Source organism: Sorghum bicolor, chromosome 9 (genome assembly GCF_000003195.3).
Source record: "Sorghum bicolor cultivar BTx623 chromosome 9, Sorghum_bicolor_NCBIv3, whole genome shotgun sequence".
Taxonomy (NCBI): domain Eukaryota; kingdom Viridiplantae; phylum Streptophyta; class Magnoliopsida; order Poales; family Poaceae; genus Sorghum; species Sorghum bicolor.
This window is the reverse complement of record NC_012878.2, coordinates 41,607,874-41,617,084: the sequence shown is the minus strand read 5'-3', so window position 1 is coordinate 41,617,084 and position 9,211 is coordinate 41,607,874. Positions and strand designations below refer to the sequence as shown.

General features: G+C 44.5%; 1 long non-coding RNA gene across 1 annotated transcript; it reads left to right on the top strand.

Annotated features, from left to right (window-relative positions):
- On the top strand, positions 1,904–4,787 carry LOC110430214. Its single transcript, XR_002447526.1, has 4 exons — positions 1,904–2,106; positions 2,804–2,870; positions 3,850–4,003; positions 4,496–4,787. It is a non-coding gene; the product is annotated as an uncharacterized LOC110430214 (long non-coding RNA).

Below are 9,211 nucleotides of genomic sequence, written 5' to 3'. Positions count from 1 at the left end.
GAGGCATCCTGAGAAGGTTTCAAGCAAGTTACGAGGTCAGATGCCTAAAACCCGCACCTCTCCGCATATGATCATAAGTGATCAAAGTAGAGATGTCTGGGTTTCAGATATCTGACGTCACAACTTGTTCGAAACCTTCTCAATTTTTTATCATAGCCTCTACATGCAATAACATGACGCCCAGACAGGTTTCTTGATTTTTGGACTTCTTATAGATTTTATATATTTTAAAAACACTTTTTCCGCAGACAATTCATTTGAGCTTGTGGATATGGTCTTAACATATACCAAATATCATGAATATCATTTTTTGAATAAAGAAATTCCATTATTTAATGCACCGGCAATTCAAATTTGAAGTTTACAAAAAAAAATCAATGAAACGAAAAAAACTAATAAAATATACTAAAAAAGTTTAAATTTTCCCAAACTTGAATAAGAAGTTTTAAATAATGTGGGAAGGCCTCAGGAAAAAATAGAGCAAAATAAACTAAAAAAAATTATTCTCCGAGTGCCTTCCCTGGCTCTTGGGGAAGAGACTCTTCCCCGAGTGCCAAGCCCACGGCACTCGGGGAAGTCAGCATTTTCCCCGAGAGTCGTGTCATAGCACTCAAGAAGAGCGCCTTCCCCGAGAGTTATTTTTGGTACTCGGGAAGATTTTTTTCATTTTCAGTTAAAATGGCACCGTTGATTTGGACCGTCAAATAACACTTTTCTTCCGCGAGTGCGGCTCTTCCCCGAGTGTTGCACTCGGGAAAGAGGGCTTTTCCCTAGTGTCGCTCTTTCCCGAGAGCAGGTAGTCTACGGCACTCGGGGAAGCCTCTCTTCCCCGAGTGCAATTCTTCCCCGAGTGCAACACTCGCGGAAGATTGGCTTCCCCGAGTGCCCGATTTTTGGCACTCGGGGAAGCCTGCGACACTCGAGAAATTTTGATTCTTCGGTAGTGATACTTCCTCTGTCATAAAAAGATGATCATTTTAGGAGTCAACACATAAGTCAAGGAGAAACTCAAAAGACCAGCATACCTCTATATTCTCTACTTCTATTTCCACTTTTCTTCCCCGTTCCCCATCACGAGTGTCGATGTGCCGAGATTCCTGAGAACCACGCCCACCGCGCCGCCGTGCACCAAACTATGTGGCACTTGCCTCATCGAGCCCCGTGCTCACCTCACCAGCGACGGATCTGGCGTGATAGGGTCGGTGGAGAAGAAGGCGGGGCCTTCACGCCGATAAAGGAGAAGAGGAGGTAGCGTGCGACCTCCACACCGATGGAGGAGAAGATGAAGACAGGATGTAGCCTCTACGCCGGTGTAGGAGAAAAGGAGCGAGGGCACGACCTCCACGCTGTTTGAGGAGAAGATGAAGGCGGTTCATGGACTCCACGCCGGTGCAAGAAAAGAGGATGGAGGGTGCAATCTCCTCGCCGATGGAAGAAAAGAGGGGGAACGATAAGTGAGCAGTGGGGCACGGCCTCCATGGCGGTGGAAGAGCATAACTGGGCGTGGATCTCGGTGGTGGCTACACGTGGATCTTGTCCGAGCAGTTGGCGGGGCCTACTCTGCTCCAATCCACACCGACACCGGCGTGCTCCACCTTGATGCCCGCGGCCTTACCCTCAGCTCCACATGCGGAAGAGAAGAGGAAGATGGGTGCGACCATGGTGATGGGTGGAAAGATGCGGATGCAGAGATAATGACCGTAGGCCTACAACCTTCTTGAGGCCTCGTTCGTTTCTGGCGGATTGGCCTGTTTTCAGGCCCATTCCGGGTGGAATACTACGGCCCGTTTCCAATCCAGATGCAAATAAAAATGCGCGTTCGTTTCGGCCCGGTCTGAAATCAAAATTGGGCTGGAACCAAAACTGCCCTGGCTTTTCCTTCTCTTAACGGCCCGGTCCGAATAGGACCGGACCTCCTGACCTCTGGATCGATTCCAGCTCACATGAGCACGCGATGACTCGAGCTGTCGAGCAGAGGCGACGGCGACCCAAGCAGAAGCAACGACGAGGCGGCGCGAGGAGACCATGGAGTAGCACGGGGCGACCACGGAGCAGCGTGAGGCAACTGCAGGGCGACGCCCTTCTCCTTCCTCGTCCTTCTCGCCGGTGATTCACTCGCTCTATACTTCGTCCTCGTCCTCTCTCCCTCCTCTAGGGTTCTTAGATCTTGGACTGCAGCATTGGATGGGCGTGCCGGGGATGGGGGCGCCGCCGTGGCCACTATGCCCTCCCGCGCGGGGGAGGGGCGCGCAGCCGCCGGCGTCGTGCGGCCCAGCCATGGGAGGCACAGGATCTGAAGTCTGGGACGCACGGGCGTGCGGTGGCTGAGGGTGGCGGTGGATCCTGGATGGGATGGGAAGCACGATACAATTTATCTGACCTTCTTTGCGAAAAGAACAAAAAATTGCTTTTGCATTCAGATGTGGAGTGACCAGCGCCTAGTGGTACTCTGAATAATGGTTCCATGCTCAACAGTGCCTAGTGGTCCGAGGGGCAGCCGCTCTAGGCATAGTAATATACTTGGTATATAGTATGCATACATATGTATTAGTTACTAGTATATTCGTTGTAGCACCTGGAAAGCTAGCTACTAGTGTTAGAAAGTAGCAGCTGTTGTCAATGAGGAAGACTGCATGTTTCTTGGTATATAGGATGCTTGTTTCTTGTGCCTTTCCATTTGCATTAGTAATCGTTTCCTTTCTTCCTATTGCAATTAGTATATTCATATGAAATTTCCATAGTGAGAAAAGGATAAAGATAAAACAAGTCGATGAATTGATGCAGCCACTGTCTTGAATTGCAGAAGCAACAGACTCAGCTAATCGATTTGCATGCCCATCAAATATTTCCTCTCTCCCTCTCACCCTGAGGTATACCCTGTCTGCCCTACTGTATCATCTGTTTTTTAGATAATTGTTGTATCATCTGTGGAGCAAACAAAGGGCATGGAGGCGCGTTCTCCATAAAAATATCAGTCAAACGAAAGAAAGAGCCGAGATTTCTGGACTCTGGGGTCCTATGGTCTATCTGGATGCTATATATTGTTATTTACTGCATGTTAGTTGCATCTGCTCTTGCCTGTTCTCCTTTTGACATATACAGGCTCTTTGTCAAACACTTCACAAGTAAACATAGGTTGTTTTCCCTAAGCAGCAGTATTTGGCTAAAATAACCTCTTGCCTTCAAATCCTGATGGCCTTAGTTAATTTCATGATTCAAGTGAATCCATAGTGTTCAGATGTACTACTAGTGATCAGCTTATAACAGATAGTCGCTGAACTCATAGTTTTGGGCCATACAAGGATGTTTCACGGTATATCCTACTTTTTAAGATGGCACAATTAATTTTGTACGGAGATGGTTGCGGAGGGTACATGTTTTGCCTTGATTGTGCTTTCGATGACAAGTGCAAGTTTGTTTGTTTTTGCTATCCTACCAGACGTATATCCTTGACGATGTTTGTTGCAAAGTGATGACTGACAGGGTATACCTCAGGGTGATTGTCAGAACTGAAATAGATGGACTGCACACAAGAACTGAAATAGATGGACTGCACACAATTAGTTTGTCTGTTCTTTATTTTGTTCCTAAAACTGATACTTTTGTTTTGATAACTATAACCATCTTGCTCATATGTGCATATGTATGCAAGTTATTTCAAATTCCTTTTATTTCTAATTTCATTCGATTGCTACACCCATGTTTGCATTGTGATGTTGAGTTGTTTATTCATGTGCTATCCAAAAGTTTTTGGCGTATCCTTGCGTTCCTGTTCTCTGAGCATGTCAGCACCATTCGTCTTTTGATGTGGTTTTTTGCTTAACAAATACTTTTTCTTGTTAATTGTAGATTTCTCCACCACCATTTAGAGTTGGCGAAGGTGAACCTCCGCCTTCGTGGGATCCGGTACCAACTCCAGAAGGTACTCTAGAATATTTAGCTTCTATATGAACTAGATCAGGAAGCAACTTTGATTTGGCTCAAGAATGCGATGGTCTAACAGGTTAGTATACTGAACTGCTGAAAATTTGATGTTTTTCTTCTATTTGACTACAAGAGTCCTTTAGTCACTGCAAAACTTTGAGTTCTCTAGGCTTGGTCAGTCACATAACCTTAGGCTTTGGTCAGTCACATATGTGACTCCCCAACTTGCATGTTCGGTTAATGTCTATAAAAAATATTATTTGAAGTGATGGTTATACTTTATGTTTGTGCATTCTTGTCTCTTCTCAGTTCCGTTGTTATTTGGTTATTAACAAACCGGTAACATTGTTATTTTGGAAGCCAGTTACCGAGAAGTAGTATTGACTGCAGTAGTAAAGTTACTTCATATATGCTATCCAGAAGTTGTTGGCATATCCCTTGCGTTCCTAATTCTTATGAGTAATAGTGTAACTAAGGGAGAAAAACCATTATGCTTTGGTTGACTACATAGTGAGCAAATTTTGTTCAATTATTCAATAATTTGTAAAAGAAAGCTTCTCGTTATTTTCAGGGAGGAGGCAATGATCAAGAAACATTGGATTGGACAAAGTGCCTGGACACATGAGTAGGCTTAGATGAGTTATCAACTGGTTAAATTATGCTTTGGATTTGAAAAGATTGTAATTTCATGAGTGGATCATGACAGTCTTTTGGTGCACCTTTTGCCAATTTTGACAGTAGCTAGCATGTCTTTATATGTGGTTGCACATTATCTGTGCCCATTATCTCTATATGCATGATGAGAGACTTGCAGATAAAGAACTCCAAAACATTGAAGATTTATTTATTTTATTTTGTTGCAATGTGTGAGAGCTTGTTTTTGCTATAATGTATTTGCAATGTATTTCATGAAATGTATTTGCAACACTCCAAAACAATCACGTATCCAGAACTGGTATATCCAGAACTGGTATATGCTGTTAGTGCCCCAAGCAATGTCGGTTTTGGATCCTAGCAAACTGAACAACATATGGTTGAAGTAAGGAATAAATACAGGCAGGGAATACATACAGACAGGGAATGAGTGACAAGCAGATATCCACTCATTCCTGGGCTGGAACGAATCTGCTCCAGTATTGAATCCAGAGCAAACGAACGAGGCCTGAACCATGGTCTAAAACAACTCTCTTTGCGGGATATTTTTTAAATGCCAAATGGACATCTTTCTAGGATAGAGGGAATATGTTTTGTGCAATCAAACCGTTGGTGTAAGAGAGAGAGAGAGTATGACGACGGCAAGCAAGCATGGTCCTGACTTTGATCCCCGTAACCGTGTCACGTGAACCGGAAATTCCAATTTGGACCATCATATTCAAAGCGGAAAGATACTCTGCAGTGTGCAAACTGAGAAAGTTGAGAAGCACATCTGCACATGCCCCTCTTCTTGCATCATGACAAGAACCCGTACGTGCATATGTTTTTTCTTTAAGGATTTAGGATACTCATGTATTTTTGTTGGTGTTGGCGAATTCCCAGCCAGAAATATCTTGCTGGGAACTGGCCGACATTGCAGAGCACGGCAAGGCCTGTGATAAGGCACAAATGACAAAAAAAAAAAGAAAACGCATTGTATCATGCCTGTAGTTTTAAGCATAACGCTGTGATTTCTCTGGTTCATGGTGGCAGGGCACGGCGCACGGGCAAACAATTCCTCGTTTAATTCGTGAAAAGAAAAGTTTTTGGATACTGTAGTATATTTATAGGTCTCGCAAAATACATACAAATTATGTAATTAGTTATTTATTAATCTATATTTAATGCTTTATGTATATGTCCAAATATTTGATGTGATGGGACAAAATGTTTTTGGGGCACTCGCGATGACGGCATGGGTCAGCTCAGCAATCAGCAGCTTGTGTCATCTCACTTTTCTTCTCTCTCACACACACTCAGTGGACTGCACCTTCTTATGTTCTTAGGCCTTGTTTAGTTTACCCAAAAATCTAAAACTTTTCAAGATTTCTCGTCACATCGAATCTTGCGGCATATGCATGAAATATTAAATATAGATGAAAACAAAAACTAATTACATAGTTTGCCTATAAATCACGAGACGAATCTTTTAAGTCTAGTTACTCTATGATTGGACAATGTTTATCAAATAAAAACGAAAGTGCTATAGTGTCAAAATCCAAAAACTTTTTAGATCTAAACAAGACCTAAAATCTATCTTTGGGTCTTCTATGCTAAACATTGGGCACCACCTTAAGAACAATATCACCTTTCAGTTTGTCAAAGGAAATACATCTATTTGGAACCAACCATGGTGTTCTATTTGGAGGGAAATACATGATCGCTTAAATTTAGAACAATCGGAATATCAAATTCCAGACAAAGTTTCAGATATCTGGCTTCCAAATTGTAAAAAAGTGCGATGAAAATAAAATATAGCTCTCTTTGGTTAACAAACTTTGCAGGTCCTTTTGCAGATTCATCTAATGATGGGAGATGAGCTTGATATTTTGTGTTGGAAGCCAACCTCTAATGGCATGTGCTCCTCCAAAAGTGCCTACAAAAAATGCTAGTGACCGAGAAGGCACCAAACAACCCACCTTCTAACATTCCTATGCAGGTGTTGCAAATTCACATGCATGTTTGGGCGGATAAAACAATTCAGCCACAGGTCAAAATTTTTGCCTAGAGACTTCTTAGAGTTGCACTTAGGACAGCTTGCAGGATTCATAGGATTATTCCAGAGGTCGAAGACGAATGCTCTCGATGCGGGAGGGCTGAAGATGACAACCATTTTATTTTTTGGCTGCAGCTTTGCTCGGGCGGTCTGGTTTGCTTCGCCCATTGGCCATGCCTTACCACAAACATGTCAGTCTCCACTCCCAAATTACTACCATATTACAGCAGAGACTGTCTCAAACTACTACAGGTATGATATTCTCCATTATGTGGTGTTTATGGAAAACTCGCAATGATCATAGATTTAACAAATCCAATTGGATGGTTACAAGGGTTTTGCATGAGGCAAAAGCTGCTGATACGACATACAATATAGCAATTGGAGACAACGCTATGCCTCAATCTATTACACATGCTGCTATCCTGAGAAAATAGGCTCAGGAGGCTCCTAAGATTTTTTTTATGATGCCTTTGTTGATTCTCAAAATCCTACTGCAACAAACCAAACAGGGATTGGAGTCTGTATTCTCACCTGACCTGTTAGAAGTACCTCCCATATTTCTTTTTTTGTAGGTAGCAATTCCACGGGTCCTGGAGCCATTGGAGGCTGAAGCTCAGGCCCTCCTTTTTGTTGCAAAGCTAGCTACAACTCTCAATCTGCAAGATACAACTCTGTTCACTGACAACCAAGTACTAGCTTCCGCTGTTCTTGCTGGATCACCACGCACTCATCCTGGACATTCCAATCATTGCGGAAATATAGGACATTATCCAAGCAAAAGGCTACACGGTGTTAGAGAATGACCAACCGGATTGTATTGAGGCCCAAAGGGGCAAGTGTATACAGTGTACATATGCAAGAAGGTCCTCCAAGTGGAGAGAAAACACAGAAACACATACACATCTTATACATCTAACACCCCCCCCCCCTCAAACTCATGGTGGATCTACAACACTGAGTTTGGAGAGAAGAAATCTATGTTGGGCCCGAGTTTGTGCCTTGGTGAAGAAATCCGCCAGCTGAACTTCTGAAGGCACATGGTGGAGGGACACAACCTGGTCATTCACCTGCGATCTCATGTAGAAAGCATCGACGCCAATATGTTTGGTGAGTTCATGCTTGACGGGGTCCCGAGCAATACTGAGTGCACCAGTGCTATCAAAGGAGAGAGGAGTGGGTGCAGTGACGGTCACACCAAGGTCCTCAAGAAGCCATCGTAGCCAAGTCACCTCTGTAGTCGCAGTCGCCATAGCACGTAACTCAGCCTCAGCACTGGAGCGGGAAACCGCAGTCTGCTTCTTGGTTTTCCAGGCAATCAGAGTATGCCTGAAGCTGAAGAGAACTAGAGCGAGGAAAGAGAAGGCGCCGAGAGGTAGTTCCACGAAGATATCGTAGAACACGAAGGAGGTGAGCATAGTGAAGCTGGGTAGGAGCTAAGACAAACTGACTCAAGATGTGGACAGAGTGAGTAATGTCAGGACGGGTGATCCCAAGATAAACAAGGCTCCCAACAAGCTGACAATAGCGAGTGGGATCAGCAAGTGGTGCACCATCAATGGGTTTTAAGTGAACACCAAGTTCCATAGGAGTATCAGCAGTGCGATGATCAGTGAGAGCAGCACGTGAAATGAGTTCCTGAGTGTACTTTTCCTGAGAGAGGAAGATACCACCAGGGGTGGAGGTGACCTCAAGACCAAGGAAATAACGAAGAGGACCCAAATCATACATCAAAAATTTTTCATTGAGACGCTGCTTCACAAAAGCAATATACTGAGAATCATCACCCGTCACAATCATGTCATCAACATAGAGAAGGAGTGTGCAACCACGAGGAGAAATGTGAACAAAAAGAGCAGGGTCGTGGTCACTAGGCTTGAAGCCAGCATTGATGACAACAGAGGAAAAACACTCAACCAAGCTCGAGGAGCTTGCTTGAGACCATAGAGGGAACGACGCAGCCGACAAACAAGGCCATCAGGAACAGAATAGCCGGGGGGTGGCTGCATATAGACTTCCTCTCGGAGCTCACCATTTAGAAAGGCATTCTTGACATCCAATTGAGAAATCGACCACTGACGGACAGCTGCAACAGCTAGAAGAGTCCGAACAGTAGTCATATGAGCAACAGGAGCAAAGGTCTCCTCATAGTCAATACAATACTCCTGTTGGAAACCCCGTGCCACAAGACGAGCCTTGTAGCGCTCAAGAGAGCCATCAGAGCGAGTCTTAGCCTTGTACACCCACTTGCATGTGATGGGAGTGACATGAGGAGGTAAAGGAACAAGATCCCAAGTACCGGTACGCTCTAGGGCAGCAATCTCCTCAGCCATGGCATGCTGCCACTCCTGATGAGCTGCAGCCTCCCCATAGGTGGTGGGCTCAGCCAAAACAGCAGCAGTGAAACCCAAACGATCAGGTGGTCGAAGGGTGCTGCGATCATGAAGAGCGTAGCGAGGAAGAGACTCAGGAAGAGGTCCAAGGACAGATGGAGAAGAGTCAAGTAGTGGCACTAGTCGCGAACGACGAGAGTAGTAGTGAGTGATCTCACGAGATGGACCCACGAAGGATGGGGCCGGAGAGGGAGGAGATGGTGAA